The sequence below is a fragment of the Podarcis gaigeae genome (assembly GCF_964106915.1).
Source record: "Podarcis gaigeae genome assembly, chromosome: 11".
In the NCBI taxonomy this organism is placed as follows: Eukaryota; Metazoa; Chordata; class Lepidosauria; order Squamata; family Lacertidae; genus Podarcis; species Podarcis gaigeae.
In genome coordinates, this window is record NC_139687.1 from 12,366,414 (window position 1) to 12,388,685 (window position 22,272).

A 22,272-nucleotide genomic window follows, 5' to 3' on the forward strand; every position below is an offset into this window, starting at 1 on the left:
CGCTAACCCAGAAATAGTACCTCAGGTTAAGAACTTTGCTTCAGGATGAGAACAGAAATCGTGTGGTGGCAGCGGAGGTCCCATTAGCTAAAGTGGTACCTCAGGTGAAGAACAGACTTCCGGAACGAATTAAGTACTTAACCCGAGGTACCACTGTAATTAATTTTAGAAAGTAAAATCAGAGGGAAGCCATGGAGGAACTAAGAAACGAAAGGAGAAAAACTCTTTCACCCCAATTTCCAAATTAAGATATTTCCCTCTGTCTCTAGCCTAATGCAGAAAAGCTAGAAGCGTTCTGGGCCTGATTCAAAATGTATCGTAAATGCCAAGATTCTGCCTCGTTGAGCCATTAGAATGGGACTATATCTCAGCGCAATATGGAGAAACAGGGATGGCATTACAGCTTCTCATATCCAATCGAAGTGTGAACTCCCCAGAGTATAATGTTAAAGACAAGTGGGCTGAGAAAATGCTAAGAGAAAAGATAAGAAAAGGCTCTAGAAGGCAAAGAGAAGGTAGGCGTCTAGTTCGTGTCACAATCCAGCCTACAGGAAGAAACAAGAGCGGAGGCAGTTAGAAGGAATTTCCCCCCCAGAGGATAACACTGACTAAATCTATGAGACAGCTGCTAACTAGGGCTATGGCTTAGGCAGAGCAGTAAAGAAGAGCCGTGACGACGAATAATGTCGCAATCGTGATTACAGCTAAAAGGACAAGGCAGATGGGACAATGCATCTTCAGAGCTTGCCAGAACTGGGTACGAATAGCACAGAGCCAAGGGGATGACGGTGTTGTGGTGAAGTAATTTTTTAAAAATGGAAATGAACATGCGGACCAGGTCTGTTGTCCAGGTCGGTCATGTAACTAAAGATTCTCTGCATAGCTGTCAACTTTTCCCTTTTCTTGCGAGGAATCCTATTCGGGACAAGGGGATTTCCCTTTAGAAAAGGGAAACGTTGACAGCTATGGTTCTCTGTGTTGAACATTTTTGCTGGTCGATCTGCCCTTGCCCTAAAAAGGTGGGGGGTGCAATTATGCAATGATGTCTTCCAAGTCAACAGGAAACTTATTATTGCCATTAATAAATTAATTAAATGTAATGTAATTAAATTTATATACCACCCTTCGTCCCAAGATCTCAGGGCAGCCGACATGATGAAAATGTAAGGTAAAAACACAAATAAATAGAACAAAAACAAAACAATAACCCCCCTTCCCACAGACACATTCAAAAGGCTGTGGAATATTAATCAGCCAAAGGCCTGGTTGAAGAGGAACGTTTTCACCTGACCCCCGAAAATATATAATAAAGGCACCAGGCGAACCTCTCTGAGTAAGCCATTCCATTTGGAATTTGAAATCCCTCCTTCACCCCTGGTTTACTCTCGTGTAAGAGTTTTGCTTTAATCCTTGTCTTTTTATTATTCCGAATAAACTTAAGAGCAGCATGCTGTCATTTATTTAATTGTTGACCATTTATTTTAATTGGCAAGTGCTGGAACATAAAATTGATTCTGGTAGCCATCTTAATCACTGATATTTTTGCCTGGGGGGGGAAATTAAATAAGGGAAGCGAGGCTGCAAGATTTGTCAATTAATTGGTTACATGAATTCATTAAAAATGCATTTAACTTTAAAAAATATATGGGGGAGGGCCATTTTTATTTTTTTAAAATTTAACTATTTATACAAACCATATGTAGCATGTGCCATTTTTGGAGAGACATTGTACCTTCTCTCTAACACCCCATTTTTAGTGCTACTGCTGAACTACATACATCAGTGTTTCCCAACCCTGGGTCTCCAGCTGTTTTTGGACCACAATTCCCATCATCCCTGACCACTGGTCTTGCTAGCTAGGGATGATGGGAGTTGTAGTCCAAAAAACAGCTGAAGACCAATGTTGGGAAACAGTGACATACTGTACATGCATCATTTAAAAACAGAGGACGGGGTTCACCTAGTGAAGTCCGTCAGCAGAAGCCCTGCACAAAGAGAGAGGGTCACAATGTGGTTCCCTCTAATGCTCCGCCTAGATTGGCTCTGGAGTAGGGTTGCCATTTTTCACACAATGAAAATCTGGACAGAAAGGTTGTTAAGCTTTTTCTGGCAAAGTTGTTGAGGAGAATCACCAAAAATGATACTGCCAACATGGGTTGCCATACATCCAAATTTTCCCAGACTCCCCTCCCCCCCCCCCCCAGTGATTTCCAACCGGACACTACTTCCAACTGCAGTATTCCAGATATGTCTGGGAAATTCTGGACGTATGACAACCCTACTTTGGAAGTCAATATAACTCCCCAGAACAGTTTGTCTGGAAAGGACACGTCTATCTGGCAAGCTACAATACTTGTGGAGATGAAACATTTCTAATAGCGAAGTTGAATTGCACTTATAGTATACTCCTTTTTGCATCCAAATAGATGCAGATACAAGGGACACGGGTGGCGCTGTGGGTTAAACCGCTGAGCCTAGGACTTGCCAGTCAGAAGGTTGGTGGTTCAAATCCCCACGATGGGGTGAGCTCCCATTGCTCGGTCCCTGCTCCTGCCAACCTAGCAGTTCGAAAGCACATAAAAGTGCAAGTAGATAAATAGGTACCACTCCAGCGGGAATGTAAACGGCATTTCCGTGTGCTGCTCTAGTTCGCCAGAAGCAGCTTAGTCATGCTGGCCACATGACCCAGAAGCTGTACGCCGGCTCCCTCAGCCAATAAAGCGAGATGAGCGCCAGAGTCAGCCATGACTGGACCTAATGGTCAGGGGTCTCTTTACCTTTACCTTTTGATGCAGATACAATTGATATTTTCAAACTCACAGAGTCACACAGTTGGAAGGGAACTCGAAGATCCTTTAGTTCAAGGTAAATGTAAAGGTAAAGGACTCCTGTGTGGTTAAGTCCAGTCAAAGGCGACTATGATGTGTGGGGTGGCACTCATCTCACTTTCAGGCTGAGCGTTTGTCCACAGACAGCTTTCCAGGTCATGTGGGCAGGATGACTAAACTGCTTCTGGTTTCTTGTGATGTCACAAAAGCACTTGGCAACAGAGTGGATGTAAAGGCAGGCCAAGGGGAAAGCCATTTTCTATTTCCAGCAGGACACACCTGGCAATGGATGAGACATTCAGCACTGCCCAGGTTTCTTCCACTTGGAGGAGGCAAACTGGTGAACAGAAGGAGGCAATCCTCTGGCAGTGGGATGCTATGGAGCAATAATAAGGTAAGTTTGCTTGCTTGAAGGCTGCTGATTTCCATGGCTGGAAGCTGGCGGACGTCTTATGATGGTCCTAACAGTAGCTTCTAGGACAACGGGACACCGTGACGGAAACCAGAGTGGACGGAAACGCCATTTACCTTCCTGCCACAGTGGTATCTATTTATCTACTTGTGCTGGTGTGCTTTCAAACTGCTAGGTTGGCAAGAGCTGGGCCAGAGCAACAGGAGCTCACCCGTTGTGCGGATTCAAACCGCCGACCTCTTGATCGGCAAGCCCAAGAGGCTCCATGGTTTAGACACAGCACCACCCATGTTCAACCCCCTGCTGACGCAGGAAACACTCAACTACAACATCCTTGACAGGTGGTCGCTGTAAAAAAACCTCCAGCGAACTTCACTACCACATGAGACAATCTGTTCCACTGTCCACAGCTGTTCCACAGCTTGTATCTTCAGAAAGTTCTTCCTAATCTTTCGTTGAACGTGATTAAACAACTAAGATTTCTTTAATTGGGTGAAAGCCGTAAGAAGAACATAAAACCCCTTGGTGCCATCAGACTGAATGTCCACCTTATTCAGCATTTTGCCCCTATCAATTACAGTGATACCTCGGTTTAAGTACTTAAATTGTTCCGGAGGTCCGTTCTTAACCTGAAACTGTTCTTAACCTGAAGCACCACTTTAGCTAATGGCAGTGGCGTAACGTGGGTTGTCAGCACCCGGAGCAAGGCAAGTAATTTGCGCCCCCTAACCCATGGATTTGCACCCCCTAACACGTGGATTAGCGCCCCCTAACCCTAACCCCCAGATGTTGCGCCCGGTGTGGCCGCCCCCCCTGTATCCCCCACGCTATGCCACTGGCTAATGGGGCCTCCTGCTGCCACCGCACCGCCAGAGCACAATTTCTGTTCTTATCCTGAAGCTAAGTTCTTAACTTGAAGCACTATTTCTGGGTTAGTGGAGTCTGTAACCTGAAGCGTATGTAACCCGAGGTACCACTGTACCACTGCACCAAGAAGCTTCCTTAAGAGTGGCTAACAGAAGATGTGTTGAATTGAAATTGGCAGAGCATTTTACAAAGGAGTTCAAACCTGGGTGGGGTAAGCTTGCTGAACTGACTTCCTCTTTGCCTCAGTATGACTGGATTGAAGATTTGCTGCCTCTTGTTGGTGGCCACAGGTTAGCAATATGCGCATGATAAGCAGAACTGAAACAGCCATTCCCTGTGCCCAAGGATGTAGTGATAGTGCCATTTCTATTTTTCATTTTTTGCTCTTATGGCTAATTAGACTTAACTGTCTTCAAATCTGTCTAATCCTTTATGAAATTTATCAGCTAGTTATCAGCATCAGGACATACTGCAGCAACTCTATAAATTTGTGTGTATAATTTTTTAAATTAACTTTTCTGTTTTACAATTTAAAGGACTCATTTTTACATCCTTAAAATATCAATGACTTCCCTTCTTCTCTTTCCCTGGTTCATATCACAAATCTCTGCATATTTTACAAAAACTATACCATTCAGTATTCCATTATTACTTCCATCAGAACTTATTTACACGGTTGAATTTACCTTAATGCTGCCAGCATTTTCAGCTGTACACAATTATTTCCCATATATTTAATAAACGTTTTCCAATCTTCTCTAAACATTATGTTCTTCTTGTTCTCTTATTCTCTATGTTAAGTCTGCAAGCTGTGCATATTGTGTCAACTTAATTTGCCATTCTTCTTTGGTTGGGACCTTGCTCATTTTTCATTTTTGGGCTAACAAAACACGGGTCACAGTTGTTGCATACATAAATAACCTTTTCTGACTCCTGGGAATTTCAATCTGAGCAGCAACTCCATAAATTAGCCGGATGTTGCATGAAGAAATATTTTTTTTGGGGGGTTATTTCAAGTTAATACCAATTTCCTTGTGAAAAAGCAGAAAGATAATTCCTTTGGGCTATATTGTTACATGCCATGTCCATAGCTGTCAACTTTTCCCTTTTCTTGCGAGGAATCCTATTCGGAATAAGAGAGTTTTCCTTAAAAAGGGGGAAACACTGACAGCAATGCATGTTTCCCAATGACTCTCCTAGTTGCTGGTAAGCGTGTGCATTCATAAAGTTTTCCATTTGTTCCATGAAAGAGTCACTTTTAGTTTAATCTAATATATACTCTTGACTTGACGTGTAATGTGGATTAAGACTCACAGTGTATATATAGCCTCTGCTACTTAGGAACTCTTTTCACATTAACTGGCTCTGATAGGGAAAGTCCTAATTTATTAACTAGGTTTCTCTTTTTTAAAAAAAATCGCTATAATATAAAATTATCGTAAGTGAGCATAAGTAATGATTAAAGAATCTCTCTAACAAAATGTTTAATTACAGGCCCTGAGCAGGCTGATTTAAAAGAAATCATTGCATTCCTCTCACTGACTTATGCTATTTTTTCATTCAAGAGGTAACTGCAGAGCATTAGATTTTGGGAGCATGATCAACCTGAGAAAACACTTGGGATACTCTGTAGGACCAGTTTTTCCCTTCCTTTATGGCTAGTAGAGATAACAAGGCAATATCCAATTCAGTCATACTAAGAGCAGGACCATTACTGACGTCGATACTTTCCCATGGATCTGAGTATGGCTATCACCCATCGTTTATTTATATGGTGTCTGGCCTGTTTTTCACACGTTTATACACTGCCCTGGAATCTTCCGATTACACTTATTAGGAAGAAGAAAAAGGCCGATCGACTGTAAAAATAGTGTGGGAAGAAATGCAAGGACCAGGGAACCGGGACTAAAAAGTTATGTCTTTTATTATGGACTCCCCAAAAAGCCCTCTTCATAACACAAATGTTCTCTGTAGGGCAGGGGTTTAGAAGCCTTCCCAGTCCAAGACCCACATTCCCTTTCAGGAGGGTGCGGGGCAGGGGGGGGGGCGTTGTGCAGGGCCAGAGGCAAAGGTTGCCCAAGCAATGGATGCAACCCTTACATTTGTAAAAAAGGTTAAAAAAAAACGTAAAGGGCCCCTGGACAGTTAAGTCTCGTCAAAGGTGACTATGGGGTTGCAGCGCTCATCTCGCTTTCAGGCCGAGAGAGCCAGCGTTTGTCCACAGACAGCTTTCTGGGTCATGTGATCAGCAGGACTAAACTGCTCCTGGCACAATGGGACACCGTGATGGAAACCAGAGCACACAGAGATGCTGTTTACCTTTCCGCCACAGTGGTACCTATTTATCTACTTGAACTGGTGTGCTTCCAAACTGCTAGGTTGCCAGGAGCTGGGACAGAGCAACAGGAGCTCACCCCGTCGCAGGGATTTGAACCACCAACCTGCTAATCGGCAAGCCCAAGAGGCTCAGTGGTTTAGACCACAGCGCCACCCACATCCCTAGATAAGTATTATCCCTACCCCACAGCGGTACCTATTTATCTACTTGCACTGGTGTGCTTTCGAACTGCTAGGGTGGCAGGAGCTGGGACAGAGCAACAGGAGCTCACCCGTTGCAGGGATTTGAACTGCTGACCTTCTTATCAGCAAGCCCAAGAGGCTCAGTGGTTTAGAACAAAGTGCCATCTGCTCCCCTACTGTACAGTAGGCTACATTCTAGCCATACAAAAGGCAGAGTGTTAAGTACTGAAGTTCTTACCCTGGGCCAGCAGGGGGATACTGTAGATAGTTTTCACTCAGGTCCACATATGCAAATAAGGGATTGAAAGTGACGTTCAGTGATTGGATAGTTACAGAAAATGGTTACTGTTGCGTTCTAGTGGAGCTCTATATAAGCAGGCTGGCTGAACCCTTCAGTTCAGTTCTGTTCTGGCCTCTGAATAAACAAGAGCTGTTTGAAGAATCGCTGTGTCGTCTGATAGGTTCACCCATGACTTAACACAGAGGTTTCTACGCGCCCCCCCCCCCAGGCACACATTTGTCTATCTGGGAAAATAAGACCCATTATCAAGGACACATTTCGGCCAAGCAAAAACACTGGGATGACAGGAAGTACAGCCATCAAGGGCTGTGACCTGGGGACATGTAGACTGGAGCCAGGCTGCTTTCAGTCTCCAGATCTGAACTTCCCCATCCCCACTCGAGAGAATTTGCACACCACCCTAGGTTTTCAGAAGCCAAGAATAAAGGACATGTATCAAGAGTACAGTCACCTTTGGGTGGACTTCAAATAGTTGCCCACCCCAAGGATAAATTATAGAGGGTGGGGATTGGAAAATAATAAGCAAAGCATAGGTTTTTTTCTAAGTGAGTGTGTATATTCTGTAAGTGTGAGATACTCTGCCTTGCGGGTCTTTTCATCTGGAGGATGGGCTCTGAGTGTTCATGCAGAATTTCAATCGGGGCGATTAATAATTCACAAAGAATTTTGTGAAGCATTTTAAGTACAGGACTGCAGACCAAGCCAAGTCACACCAAATTTAGCTGTAAAGCACAAAATGACTGATGTAATGAAAAGTCTCCATTTGAGGTTTTTTTCCCTGAGCAAACAAAAATTGGTACTCCCTTTCTGTCCAACACTGCGGCATCCTCAATAAGATCCTAGAACTAGTTTCTTCAGAGAGGCTTTTTTTTGCTAGTTGTCTGTTGGTAGAGGAGATGATTTCGTAAGCAATTTAATGAACATCAGCGTTTACCAATCTTCTCCGAGTTTTCTAAGTACCCTGAACTGATGGACAATTGACACTAGAGAATACGAGTGATTGTAATACGGCAGAAGTGATGATCTCATGCCGTGTAGCACAGAGAATAGAAACATCTGTTGCATGACATACTCCGATAAGGGTTCTTAAAACAACAGGACTCTTTTGCTTTGGCAAACGTTGAAGTGGTGCTAAATAGTAAGTTTATTTGATATTTCTATGGACAGCTCCGATGTATGGAAGTGAGAGCTGGACCATAAAGAAGGCTGATCACCGAAGAATTGATGCTTTGGAATTATGGTGCTGGAGGAGACTCTTGACAGTCCCATGGACTGCAAGAAGATCAAACCTCTCCATTCTTAAGGAAATCAACCCTGAGTGCTCACTGGAAGGACAGATCCTGAAGTTGAGGCTCCAATAATTTGGCCACCTCATGAGAAGAGAAGACTCCCTGGAAAAGACCCTGATGTTGGGAAAGATGGAGGGCACAAGAAGAAGGGGACAGCAGAGGACGAGATGATTGGATAGTGTTCTCGAAGCTACCAACATGAGTTTGACCAAACTGCGGGAGGCAGTGGAAGACGTGCTCTGGTCCATAGGGTCACGAAGAGTCAGACACGACTAAACAACTAAACAACAACAATGGACAGCTCCTAATGGACTTTGCACACTGTTGCTTAAGAGAACACACATTCCCTCTTCTTAGTGCATCAGTGGTGCCATTATTGTAGTGGCACGATAATCAGGCCAGTCTTTGCTTTTGAATTTTAGGAGCCTTGCTAAGTAATCTCAATAAGTTGATGGAAACTCATTACAGACTACCCTCAAGTGCCATAAGGAAGAAGGTCATTGTTAATAGTTTGCTTTCCTAAAGGTGTGTCTAAACAGCAGCTTCCTGCATTTAGGGGTGGGCACCATTAAGCTTCTGTTCAAAATTAGAATTGTCTGGAAATGCACTTAAGAGTCCCTGCAGAAATGCTGCATGTTAGGAGATGTTAGTGTTTCATGTATCATTTCAGAATAAAGAACCAAACCCAGGAGGCCTCATTCAGAAACCCTGAGACACCAGAGTGCAAGACGGATGCAGGCAATTGTGCCCAAAGTGGTATGTTAATTAAAAACATGGCTTTGGACCACTGTATGATAATGATAATGATGATGATGATGATGATGATGATGATAATAATATATTTATACCCCACCCATCTGCCTGGAATACAGTGAGTGCCTGGAGGCGGTTGGAGGTTGGATGGCGGCTAACAGATTGAGGTTGAATCCTGACAAGACAGAAGTACTGTTTTTGGGGGACAGGAGGCGGGCAGGTGTGGAGGATTCCCTGGTCCTGAATGGGGTAACTGTGCCCCTGAAGGACCAGGTGCGCAGCCTGGGAGTCATTTTGGACTCACAGCTGTCCATGGAGGCGCAGGTTAACTCTGTGTCCAGGGCAGCTGTCTACCAGCTCCACCTGGTACGCAGGCTAAGACCCTACCTCCCCGCGGACTGTCTCGCCAGAGTGGTGCATGCTCTAGTTATCTCACGCTTGGATTACAGCAACGCGCTCTACGTGGGGCTACCTTTGAAGGTGACCCGGAAACTGCAATTAATCCAGAATGCGGCAGCTAGACTGGTGACTGGGAGTGGCCGCCGGGACCACATAACACCGGTTCTGAGAGATCTGCATTGGCTCCCAGTACGTTTCCGAGCACGATTCAAAGTGTTGGTGCTGACCTTTAAAGCCCTAAACGGCCTCGGTCCTGCATACCTGAAGGAGCGTCTCCACCCCCATCGTTCAGCCCGGACACTGAGATCCAGCGCCGAGGGCCTTCTGGCGGTTCCCTCATTGCGAGAAGTGAGGCTACAGGGAACCAGACAGAGGGCCTTCTCGGTAGTGGCGCCCGCCCTGTGGAACGCCCTCCCATCAGATGTCAAAGAGATAAAGAATTACCTGACGTTCAGAAGACATCTTAAGGCAGCCCTGTTCAGGGAAGTTTTTAATATGTAATGCTGTACTGTTTTTAACACTGATTGGGAGCCGCCCAGAGTGGCTGGGGAAACTCAGCCAGATGGGCGGGGTATAAATAATAAATTATTATTATTATTATTATTAATACCCCAGCCACTCTGGGTGGCTTACAGCACATAAAAAATTGTAAACATTAGACATTAAAAATTCCAGATACAGGGTTGCCTTCAGATGTCTTCTAAAAGTTGTTTCCCTGACATCTGATGGAGGGGCAGGCGCCACTGCAGAGAAGGCCCTCTGCCTGGTTCCCTGTAACCTCACTTTTCAGAGGGAGGGAACCGCCAGAAGGCCCTCAGAGCTGGACCTCAGTGTCCAGGCTGAACGATGGGGGTGGAGATGCTCCTTCAGGTATAAAGGGCCATTGCCATTTTGGGATTTAAAGGTCAGCACCAACACTTTGACTTGTGCTCAGAAACATACTGGGAGCCAATATAGGTCTTTCAGGACAGGTGTTATATAGGCAGGTAGGGTCTCAGCCTGTGTACCAGATGGAGCTGATAAACAGCTGCCCTGTTCCACTTCCATGGAAAGCTGTGAGTCCAAAATGACTCCCAGGCTGCACACCTGGTACTTCAGGGGCACAGTTATCCCATTCTGGACCAGGGAGTCCTCCACACCTGTCTGCCCCCAGTCCCCCAAAAACCATCCTTCTGTCTCGTCAGGATTCAACCTCAATCTTCAGATGCTATGATGATCACTCGTGGCTGGTTATGAGATCAGGACATAAACATATTTTCATAAAAAGTCAAGGTTTCATAAGAGAAAGCATTTTAAAGTAAAATTATACAGTAGTGCCACCTTGCTAGGGCTGCTAATTTTTTTAATAGTCCTCCCATACCAGTTCAGAACCAATTCCTGCATTTGTTTTCTTCTCCCTTGCAGTGGGGCTTAAATCAGATTATTTTAGCTTACTGCATGTTCTGGCACTCAGTGGTTGCCTGTTCTGACTGTCTGTTCTGCTTCTGAACTGTTTGTAGTGTCCTTGAAGAATAGGTCAAGGACATTTAAACAGGAGGGATAGAGATTTAAGATTACAAGGAACAGTGAAGTATAAGGGGATGGTTTGACAGTGCAACTAAGCACTTAGAGACCTTGTGGGATCTGCTGCCACAGGGTCAAGCTAGATGTGATGTTAAGCACATAAATATACTTCTGTGGTTTTTGTTATGCGCACCCAGGTGCAATGAAGCACAGACAATCCTACAATAAGTCACAGAGTAGCAATATTGGGATGAAATTGGGCCACAACTTTGTTGATTACAAATGCCAGAACTTGTTGGCATATGCAGATTAATGGTTGGTAGGGGATGACCAAGGTTAAGGGTCACCCTACAACATTCATCATATCCAGGAACCTCATGTGATAATTGGCAGGGGGCTCTAAGATCTGCCAGCTCCTGAGTTGGCTGTCTGGACATGAAACACCCCTCTAGGTTTGGGGATACTTCTGTGCTTTCAGGCTCAATAATAATAATAATAATAATAATAATAATAATAATAATAATAATTTATTATTTATATCCCGCCCATCTGCCTGGGTTTTCCCAGCCACTCTGGGTGGCTTCCAACTGAATATTAAAAACAATACAGCATCAGACATTAAAAACTTCCCTAAAGAGGGCTGCCTTCAGTTGTTTTTTAAAAGTAAAATATGGTAGTTGTTTATTGCCTTGACATCTGCTGGGAGGGCGTTCCACAGGGCAGGCGCCACTACCGAGAAGGCCCTCTGCCTGGTTCCCTGTACCCTTACTTCTTACAATGAGGGAACTGCCAGAAGCCCCTCGGCGCTGGATCTCAGTGAATGATGGCTGAATGATGGGAGTGGAGACGCTCCTTCAGGTATACAGGACTGAGGCTGTTTAGGGCTATAAAGGTCAGCACCAACACTTTGAATTGTGCTCGGAAACGTACTGGGAGCCAATGCAGATCTCTCAGAACCAGTGTTACGTGGTCCCGGCGGCCACTCCCAGTCACCAATCTAGCTGCCGCATTCTGGATTAATTGAAGTTTCCGGGTCACCTTCAAAGGTGGCATGAATGAGGAGGGGACCATGGCCAGGGGAACTTTCTGGAGTCCACCACTGGGCAGGGTCTAGGCCTGGGAGAGGCAATGTTATACCCTTGCCCAACTGGTCAGTTTTAAAGAATCTCACACATACCTTAAAGGCACATCAATGTTGAATGCATTCACACCATTAATTTCACATCTACTTTGGCCATTGGGGGCTTCTGAAGAGGATCTGGACAGGCATCTGTTGGGCGGGGGCGCTGAGATATAAGGCTATCCTGATACAAAGAATCTGATTATCTGTTTAGGGCCACTTATTAGATGCTGTGAAATATATCACAATTGTGCCAGTAAGTACTGACAGCAGCATTCTCAGAGGCCAAACAACTCTACATTGTGTCTTCACACACAAATGGCAGAGAGGAATAGCCCCACCAGTCCATCATTCATTGATCACAGGGCTTCATTTCTGATTAAGCAAAGCAGCTGGCATGTTTTCAATGAGCAGTCATTAATACTGCTATTTTGAAGGCCTAAGTAGCAAGAGAACAATCAGTTCTGGCGTTCCATATTTCCAGCTGAGCTAAGTTTAATCACAAAGGATGAAGTATTCATACCAGTAGCTGACAACATCCAGCCAAACCATCTTCTAAAAACCATATGAATTCTGTGTGGGCATACAGGGGAAATGCATTTGATGCTTAAACAATATTGAGTAAATTTTGGTATAATTTAGATGTTGCATTTGCAATAAAATATAGTCTAGTTACAAATGCCCTTTTCTCTTCCCGAAACAAGCTGAAAATTCCATTGCAAAGAAGCCGCTTCCAGAGAAAAATGCTTGCTGCACTTGTCAATCATTTTAATACTGTGGTCAACAGATCAAAACCAAAATACTACAAATTCAGCACCAGTTGTTATGCAGTACATTTTGGGAACTGGCCAAGTCTATGGAGCTCCTCTTGAACCATGTTCAGAGTTTCAGATGCATCCATTAAATGTGGGTGGGGCATCTGCAGATATTACATGGTTTATATTAATTTTCTTTAGTCTCCTCACACACTTCAAGACCAGACTAGACAGCCCTTCACAAAGTTGGTCTATCATACCAATTTGTCACACCATGATCAACCAAGATATTAAGATTCTCCTCAGAGACAATTCTCTGGATACCTCCACTGTTATGTACTGAATTGAATAGGATCCAAAATGCAGCAGTCTGATTGGTCCTAGAACAACAGGATTCAGAATGCAGCAGTCTGATTGGTCCACAGGAGCCACCCAATCCAGCTCCAGGTGGAAGTTAATCCGCAACCTGATTGGCCTACAGGAGAATCCCGGAATTAGCCAATCGCGTGGGGCCCATTGTATAAATAATGTATATAAAGCCGACATTCTGGGGGAAATTCCATTCCTCCTCACCACTACGAGCTGAATAAAGAGCATGAAATCCACTTTAGACTCTGAGTATATTTCATCCACCAACAGAAAAGAAACAGGTGATTATGTCAGACAGAGTCAGAGACCATGCTGAGGAGAGGTGCACTAAGGAGGAGTGGTGGGAGCCACCCCCCAACCCCTACCCCGATCCTGCTCCTGAATCTTCCCAAAAGCAGGAGGACGGTATAGATTTGGAACAATGGTTTGCAGAGGGGCATAGTTCAGAAGGCAGAAGCTGGGAAATACTGGATGGGGAACAGCTAGGAGAAGATGGACTGGGAGAGAGAGAGTTAACAGATTCACAATCTCTGGACAGCATTCACTCGCTTCTCCAAAGACACGGAGAGCTCAGAAAGTGTTAGAACAGAAAGCGCAGAGGGTACAAACTCAGATTACAAAATGTAGGAGTGGTGTAGATTAATAGGGATGGAGTGGGGGCGGGGAGTGAGCCTTAATTGGGAGCAGCACCATTTATAGTAGACGTGCTCTTTTTTCCTCTCCCTGTGATTATTAAAGAATCTAACTGGTAAGACGTTCCTTTCATTTGATCTCTTCTTACTTACTGCTACGGGGAAGGAAGCCGATTCCCTGAAGCCTGACAGACAGGACCTTTGTGGTGGTGGTACCCAGCCTTAGAATTCTCTCTTTGACTGGTACAGAGTATTATAGTCTTTACTTTCAGTGCCAGACTGAACTAGGACAGTCAGATTCAAAAAGCATTCAGGCTTCTTGCACCTTTAATATATATGCAGAATGTGTGTCAACATACAGCACACTACAGGAATCTAGTCTATATGTAACCAAGGCATGTGTTGACTGTAGCCAAGTCTGCTCTCTCTAGAATGGACCCATTTGCCACACCGGCCTAAGATGAGCAAAAGTTCTCATAATCTCAGCCACCACTTGTCTCGACCATCTAGGAACAGTGCCAGTTCAGTACACTCCCAGAATGTAAGCTTCATATTTCAAGAAGAGTGGAATCTTTTCCAGAACAAGTGGATATTCTATCACTGGACCAGCTGTCTTCATAATCAAGGACACTTAAGTTTCTGCTTGATCACCCCCCATCCAGCCCATCAATGGTATCAGAGAATGGCTGAGAACTTCCACAGCATCGATGGGCTGAGAAGAAAGGGAGATTATGGATCTACATGTCACCTGCACGTTGCTGACAACCAACTCCAAATCTCCAGACAATCCCATCCCCCTTAGTGGTTTCTTTTAGATGCTGCTTTATCATTGTCCTAAATACTGAGTTGTCTTTGTCTTTGTCCATGACAAAGGTCCGTATAGTAAAAGGTATGGTTTTCCCAGTAGTGATGTATGGAAGTGAAAGCTGGACCATAAAGAAGGCTGATCGCCGAAGAATTGCTGCTTTTGAATTATGGTGCTGGAGGAGACTCTTGAGAGTCCCATGGACTGCAAGAAGATCAAATGAAGGAAATCAGCCCTGAGTGCTCACTGGAAGGACAGATCCTGAAGCTGAGACTCCAATACTTTGGCCACCTCATGAGAAGAAAAGACTCCCTGGAAAAGACCCTGATGTTGGGAAAGATGGAGGGTACAAAAAGAAGGGGATGACAGAGGACGAGATGGTTGGACAGTGTTCTCGAAGCTACCAGCATGAGTTTGACCAAACTGCGGGAGGCAGTGGAAGACAGGAGTGCCTGGCATGCTCTGGTCCATGGGGTCACGAAGAGTCGGACACAACTAAACGACTAAACAACAACAAAATCCTGAGTGGTTTATAAATACTCATCAATCAATCAAACTAGTAGAGAGGACAAGAAGGAATTTTGCAAGATCTCAAGCAGGTGGTCCCCTAGGACCACCTTCAGGAATCTCCTCTCCCCAAACGGCAAGATCTATTGTGTGCCAAGGCCCCATGACCCGCAGTTCCCAAATTGATGATAAACACACGGACTCGAGTATTTTGGTTTATGGGTTCAAATAGGCCATCATCACCATCACCATCATCTATTATTTATGCCCCGCCCATCTGACTGGGTTTCCCCAGCCACTCTGGGCTGCTCCAAAATATTAAAAACATGATAAAACATCAAACATTAAAAACTTCCCTAAACAGGGCTGCCTTCAGATGTCTTCTAAAAGTCAGGTATTTATAAAAGTCAATTTATAAAAAATTATTTTATAAACTGCAATTATAATATAGTCACCTCACCCTAATGTTCAAAATTAATCTTGGGAGTCTTTTGTCCTTTTTATGATAACTTGTGAAAGTTAATGTCCTGGCTAGTGCCTGTTAATAGCAATGGAGTCGCCTGAATAATTCAGAACAGGGCTGACGCTATGAGGTTTAATCCCTGAAATTATCATCATTTTCCAGTGACAAGATTTAAGTTCAATTCAAAAGGGGGAAAGTAAAGAAACAATCGTGCGATTCGGCGAGTCTCATTACTGCCTAGCATTGATTTTCAGTCAGAGCCGCTGAGCATTAGTGGAAAGAACCTTATGCAACCTGGAAATTGATGTGCTTTCACCCATGCTGCTGCTTTATGGAACATCCATCTTAAAAAGGGGGAAGGATGCTAGCACTGTAGTATTCACTAGTCATTCTGACACAAAATCTCTCTCCCTGCTGCTTTAATGCAACGTCTATTGGATTACCGGGGTTTCCAGAATGTGCTGACAGCATCTTAGTTACGGAATGTAGAAGATGGAATCTAGCTTCCTTTTTTCCCACATTTCACTAACTCTTTATATTCCTTGGCTCCTGGCTGACGCGTACCAGCAAGTAAATGAAAAGCAGTATCCTCATTTAAATTGTGACATTCTTGTTTCCAGGTTAAATTTATTATTATATGTTGGAGGGCTCAATTTAGATGAAACGTTCACTGTTTCTCGCCATCAGAATAAGATAATTTCAATCAGCCTTGCACCAAAGGAAACTATATTGTGGTGCTAGAAAGTATCTAATTGTTTTTCCAAATTATTTTAAATTGCCTGGGTGACTCAGTTGACTGCCATAGATTTTATAATGGGCATCTTTAGCTGAAATGTGTATTTTGGAAGCTAGGGAAATTGTTTGGCCATAGTACCTGGTGGGTTTGCATTTTGAACTGTTGTCCAAGCATTACCCGTGCAATAAAGAATTGTACTGGAAATATACATGGTTTTATTTTCTTTTGCACACACAGAAAAAAATGCAGTGTTCTCTGAGGCATGGTTTAAAAGAAAACAAATAGAATTCCAGAAATGGAAATTAAATATCATAAATGATATTTCTGCAACACACCTGCCTGAACCAGGAGAAAAAAATGCTTTAGGGAGTAGAATAAAATAAATGGACTTCCAGTGGAAAGCAGGTTCCATACCTTATGACCCACCAGTGCTGGAGAGGGGGATGCAATAGGAAGCTAGGAAACTGTTTAAGAGCAGGTCATATTGTTTGCCCATTTATGCAGTGGGCTCCAGAGTCTCCAACTGTCAGGGACTGAGCAGAGGAGGAGGCGAGGCGGAGACTGCCTTCCCCTCCTGACCCTTCCAGGGAGGAGGAAGAGGAAGACAATACAGTGGTACCTCAGGTTACATACGCTTCAGGTTACAGACTCTGCTAACCCAGAAATAGTGCTTCAGGTTAAGAACTGTGTTTCAGGATGAGAACATAAATCGTGCTCCAGCGGTGCGGCAGCCGCAGGAGGCCCCATTAGCTAAAGTGGTGCTTCAGGTTAAGAACAGTTTCAGGTTAAGAACAGACCTCCAGAACGAATTAAGTACTTAACCCAAGGTACCACTGTATAGATTTACAACAGAGATTTGAGGGAGGTCACAGCTCAGAGGCAGATGAGACGAAAAGTTGGGAAATAATGAGAGAAGAGGAGGCAGAACCGGAGTGGCAACTGGCTGACATGTTGTCACTAGAAAGCATTCTAGACCCAACATCTCCCAGAACCTGGCAAGCCTTAAAAGTAGGAGAGCAAAGAGCTTGTAGACAGAGGGCACGTAGGAGCACCCGTAGAGGAGATGGTGATGACGAATGAGGAAGTGGGAGAGACAGGGGTTGGAGATTAATTTGGGACAATGCCATTATCCAAGAGGCTGGGGTCTATAGCCTCTCTCTGTAAAGTTCGAAATAAAAATGGACTGTAAGAAACTTTTCCTTGTCTTTATACTTCCCTGGGCAACCAGCCGGGAGCTGCTGACAGTATCCTAACATCAACAGAGGTCTTTCACATCACCTATGACCTGATAATTTAAACTGGGGGTTCCAGGGAATGAGCCTGGGATGTCCCCCATGCAGATCAGATGCTTTACCCCTGAGCTAAAGACCTTCTGTCAATAAATGCAGTTCTGAAACCTTTAACAGTGGTTCTCAACCTGTGGGTCTCCAGAGGTTGTTGGACTACAACTCCCATCATCCTTGAGCTCTGGCCTTGCTAGCTAGGGATAATGGGAGTTGTAGTCCAACAACATCTGGGGACCCATAGATTGAGAACCGCTGCTTTAACACCTTATCAGTCTCTACAGCCACAGCAGGCGCTGTAACTCTCCAATGGTTTGACTTCCCCCACAAAGGCACACTCCTCCATTGTCTCCTGAGACAGATGCCAACAACAAAATATGACGTATCTGAGCACATGATGCACAGAAAGAACTCAAATGTAGCTAAGGCCAAACATGCGCCAAGATCTTTCATCCTCACGTGTACAGAATCACAAAGTTGGGTGGATCTTCCAGGCTTCTCCAGCCTAGTACCCTGCAAGAAGATCCTTCCACATACCAGAAGAGAGAGTTCTCCCATTTTTAAATACATCTCAACGCCAAATGCTGGATATACACAACACAGGAAAGCCACTAATGTCATATTCTGAGCACAGCTGGCTGCTTAATGATGGAAGCAGAACAGAGCCATGGCCTGACCCACCTTACTTACGTTGTTTTTGTGAAAGTTTCCATGAAAGAACATGTCACATCCACCCCAAGTCTATTCCATAGCTGGAATGCTCTTGTATTTAGGAAGTTTTTCTAACTCATCTGCCGGCGGTTGAGTGAACCAATTTTCCCTGTTCTTTTTTCTGACTTCATTTGAAAACTAAATATTGACTCCACCTTCAATTAAGAAGTAGCAACGGCTGTCATGGGAATTAGAGGAGTTCTGCAGACTAAATCTGCGGTGTCAGGAGATGAAATCCAGCCGATTAAATGTCCACAGATAATTGTGTTTCAGTTCGGTTGGGCTGGATTTTTTTTTTTTAATCTGGGAAAGATTTCCTTTCTTAAATGAGCATAAGAACCTAAGAGGATTCCCACTAGATCAGCCCAACAGCCCATCTAATTCCTGTTTCCCAATGGTCAAGGAGATTCCCACGGGAAGCCAACTAAGCAGGATATGAGGGAAAGAGCTAGGATTCTGTAGCTGGAATTTAGACTAGTATCCATTTAGAGACATTTAGACTCACCTTAACTTCTATTAAATTGACTAACCCCTTTTTAAAGCTGTCCATGTCAGTGGGAAGTAATTTCATAGGTTAACGATGCACTGTGGAAATAAATATTTCCTTTTATCGGTCATTAAGCTTCCAGAAGTTATCTTCATTGAATGACCGTAGGTTTCTGGTATTATGAAAGGGGGTGGGGAGTATTTCTGGCCACTTTCGCTATACCATCCGTGGCTCAGTTTGTAGAGCATGCAGCTCTTGATCTCCAGATCATGGGTTTGAGCCCCATGTTGGGTAAAACGATCCCAGCATTGCAGGGGGCTGGACTAAATGACTCTCTGGGTCCCTTCCAAGGCTCCAAATCTATGGAATCTATGAACCATGCATCATTCTGTCATTTCTCCCTTACTTGCCTTACAGCTGCAGTTTCTTGAACCACAACAAGCACAGCTTTCTGGGCAAATCTATTTAATAATTATTCACAACTTGTGTGGGGCTAAATGTTTCAGGAAAAGGTGCCAGTATGTGCTAAATTCAGCTGGATAATGGTGAAGCACTTTCTAGATCTGCAATACTTCCAGTGGGAACATTTTTTTCATATGTTTTATAGGGCTATAACATGGCCCCTGTACAACACCAGGAATCCATACTCCACACACATAACTAAATTCTGGCTGCAATTCCGTGCAAACTTGGGAGTAAATCTCTTTGAATTCAGAGGGGCCTGCATTGCAGGGGGTTAGACTAGATGACCCATAGGGTTCCTTCAAACCCTACAAGTCTATGATTCTATTCTTCAAAAATAAAATAAAATAAAGCAAGCTTAATTCCAAAAAATCAACCTTGCAAACTATATGGTTATATGGGAAACAAGCATAAATGCATATTTGCATAAGCATGTGCACTCCTATTAAAAATAACTACATAGGCATGCAAAAGTACAAAGAAAACACTTTGTGAATCTTCACTCCTTAACGTATTTTGCTTTAAGATAATGAAGGAAGTCTAGATAAAATAACTGATTTTCTTAAACAGTTCTTTGTTTTGATTTCTTTAGGGGCTAACGATTGATCAAGCTGTTTGAAGCAGGAGAACCAACCCATCTCTGTTCAAAACATGTCAGGGACTATTTGTTTAAAACTTACCAACCTGCACTGCCTTACTCTTTGGCTTCGAAAATATTCAGATCCATTTGCCAGGGCTCTCTCTCTCTTTTTTCAGAAACAGAAAAGGTCCACGAGAATCTAACCCCGAAATGTATCACCTGCACATTTTGAAAGATGCGGAGCTATGAACTTCTCCCTCACTAGGATTCCTCCCTTTTGCATTTCGAAATGTTTCCATTCACTAAGTTTCCCCTCTGGTTTTTGTTTTTAAAGAAAATAATCTTGTATTACTTCCACCCCTTTTCCAGCAGGCAGATGGGTCAAAACATTCCTCACATTTCATTCGGGTGAAAATTGTAGCCTACAGCCAGTCTTGTAATGTGCATCCTGACCATTATGCAACATTCTAGAGAGAGTTTATTACAAAATAAAAAATGAGGAGACTTACCTGAGAAGAAGAAGTCTGATAAATATGCTTCAGTTTTTGCCTGTCATAGTAGCTGAGGTAGAGGCTTTCTGCTGAAGCTGGGAGCTGGCTGTTTTTTAGTTCTCCCACTCTGTATCCCTCCTCCTTCCCTCTTCCGCTTTATGTCCAATTGGTGGCTGTTCTTTGGTGCTCCTGGCGTTTCTTGTGCTTTAGTCACTGAGATGCCAGCTCCCTCTCTTCCTCTCCGGGTCTCTGGGCCGTGGATAATGCTTGTGTCCCTCCAGTTACTCCCTCTCCTCTCTGTGGCAGAACAGCTCTGGCTCTGGCTGCTGCATCAGCTGCTATTAGTACCTAAATGGCGCCTGCAAATCTCATCTAAGCTTCTAACTGCCACCTACTGAATAAATGTGGAATTCACATCTTTGGGATGGGCTGGGTTTGGTCTTATTAAAAAAAAAGAAATTCAACACTCGGGCAAAGGCGGTCATCTCTGTCGTGCAATTGGGCTCGCATCCTTCAAAACTGCATTTTCTTTGTTTTGTTTTCTTCGCCTCTCCAAATGCAGCAGCAGCAGCCCTGCTCCTTGAGCCTGACAGAGCTCACATAGGCAATTTCATGGCTGAAGTTGTGCACAGAATGGCCTCACAAAATTCTCCGCTTCATTTGCGAGCTCACAAATTGGTGGGAACTATTTCGCAGAGTTTTTCCATGGAGAGAAGTGTTTTTCCCCCAAGTTTTAGTTTGAGTGGAGCAGCTTTCTTGTTTCAGAAAGGTTTTGGAATGGGTTGTTTGTTTGTTTGTTATTGCTGCCACTGCAAATGGCACCAGTAGGAGCTGTAGCAGAAAACTGGCCGCCATTTTGCATCCTCCATGCTGCCCTTGATCTTATACAGTGGTACCTCTGGTTATGTACTTAATTCGTTCTGATGGTCCATTCTTAACCTGAAACTGTTCTTAACCTGAAGCATCACTTTAAATAATGAGACCTCCCTCTGCCGCCGCGCAGGTCTCTAACCTGAAGCATATGTAACCTGAAGCGTATGTAACCCAAGGTACCAGTGTACAGTTCCAGGCCACTGTGGGAAAGAAAACAATATGTGCCCTCATGTACACACATAGCAATGGAAAAAAATTGGAGAAAATGCTGCAATGTGGTCTTTTTCCAGTGTGTGCGGGGGAGAGAGAGTGAATATCTCAACATTTTAATCAGGAAAAAATGTCCTCCAATAACTTTTGGCTCAATTCCTCTAGAGATTACACGGAGCGTGATTGTGGTTGATACTGTTGTAGATAAGCAGTGTCCAGTGCACAGCGGAATGATGAAAAGTACGTGCCAACATGCTCTATATTACTTTATTTACACTTCAAAGCTGGTAATTTACAGAAAAACATCTTCCCTCTGCCGGAGCAGAGAAAGGCATCCTCTCTCCTCTAAAGCACAGAGAGAATCAAACTGAACTGCAAAGAACAGTGAAAAACAGGAAACCAGTGTACGTCACATCCAGTCTCCTTTCCCGTGAGAAAACCCAACAGCACTTGACTGTGGAATGTAAACATTGTCTTGTGACAAGCACTTCGCTGCTCAGTGAAGGAAGCAGAAACCAACATCCTCTCCCTTTCTGTGAACATCACTGGGCAGCGTGTTCGTACAATATTAGTACAAACCCAACTTCTGCACATAGGTACAGTGTTGATCCCTTGATACAATCTTGGACAATACATCAGCAGGAATTTCATTACCTGGCATATAGGACACCGTTACGAGTCCCTTTTGAATACGTTCCCTAGCATGTTGCAACTTCAATTGCAAGTGCTTCGTGCTTTGCTTACAACCTTCAGAATTCAGCAAAGCCAAACATGCTTTGTTGTCCTGGTAAACCTGGATTGGACATTTGACAGGAATTTTTATGTCTTTGCACAATTGTAACAACCATTCACAATCCTTAAGTGAATAAGACAGTGCATTCAGTTCAGCTTCGCAAGTACTTAAGCTAACTGTTGT

General features: G+C 43.9%; 1 protein-coding gene across 2 annotated transcripts in view; it reads right to left on the reverse strand.

Annotated features, from left to right (window-relative positions):
- Nucleotides 1-20,631, reverse strand: part of DIRAS2 (DIRAS family GTPase 2) — a 325,804-nt gene extending 305,173 nt beyond the window's left edge. For both annotated transcript variants that reach the window (XR_014555982.1, XM_083702152.1), the window contains exon 1: nt 20,292-20,631. The gene's annotated coding sequence lies outside the window, so the exon portion shown is untranslated. The remainder of the gene's footprint in view (nt 1-20,291) is intronic.
- Nucleotides 20,632-22,272: the final 1,641 nt, after the last annotated feature.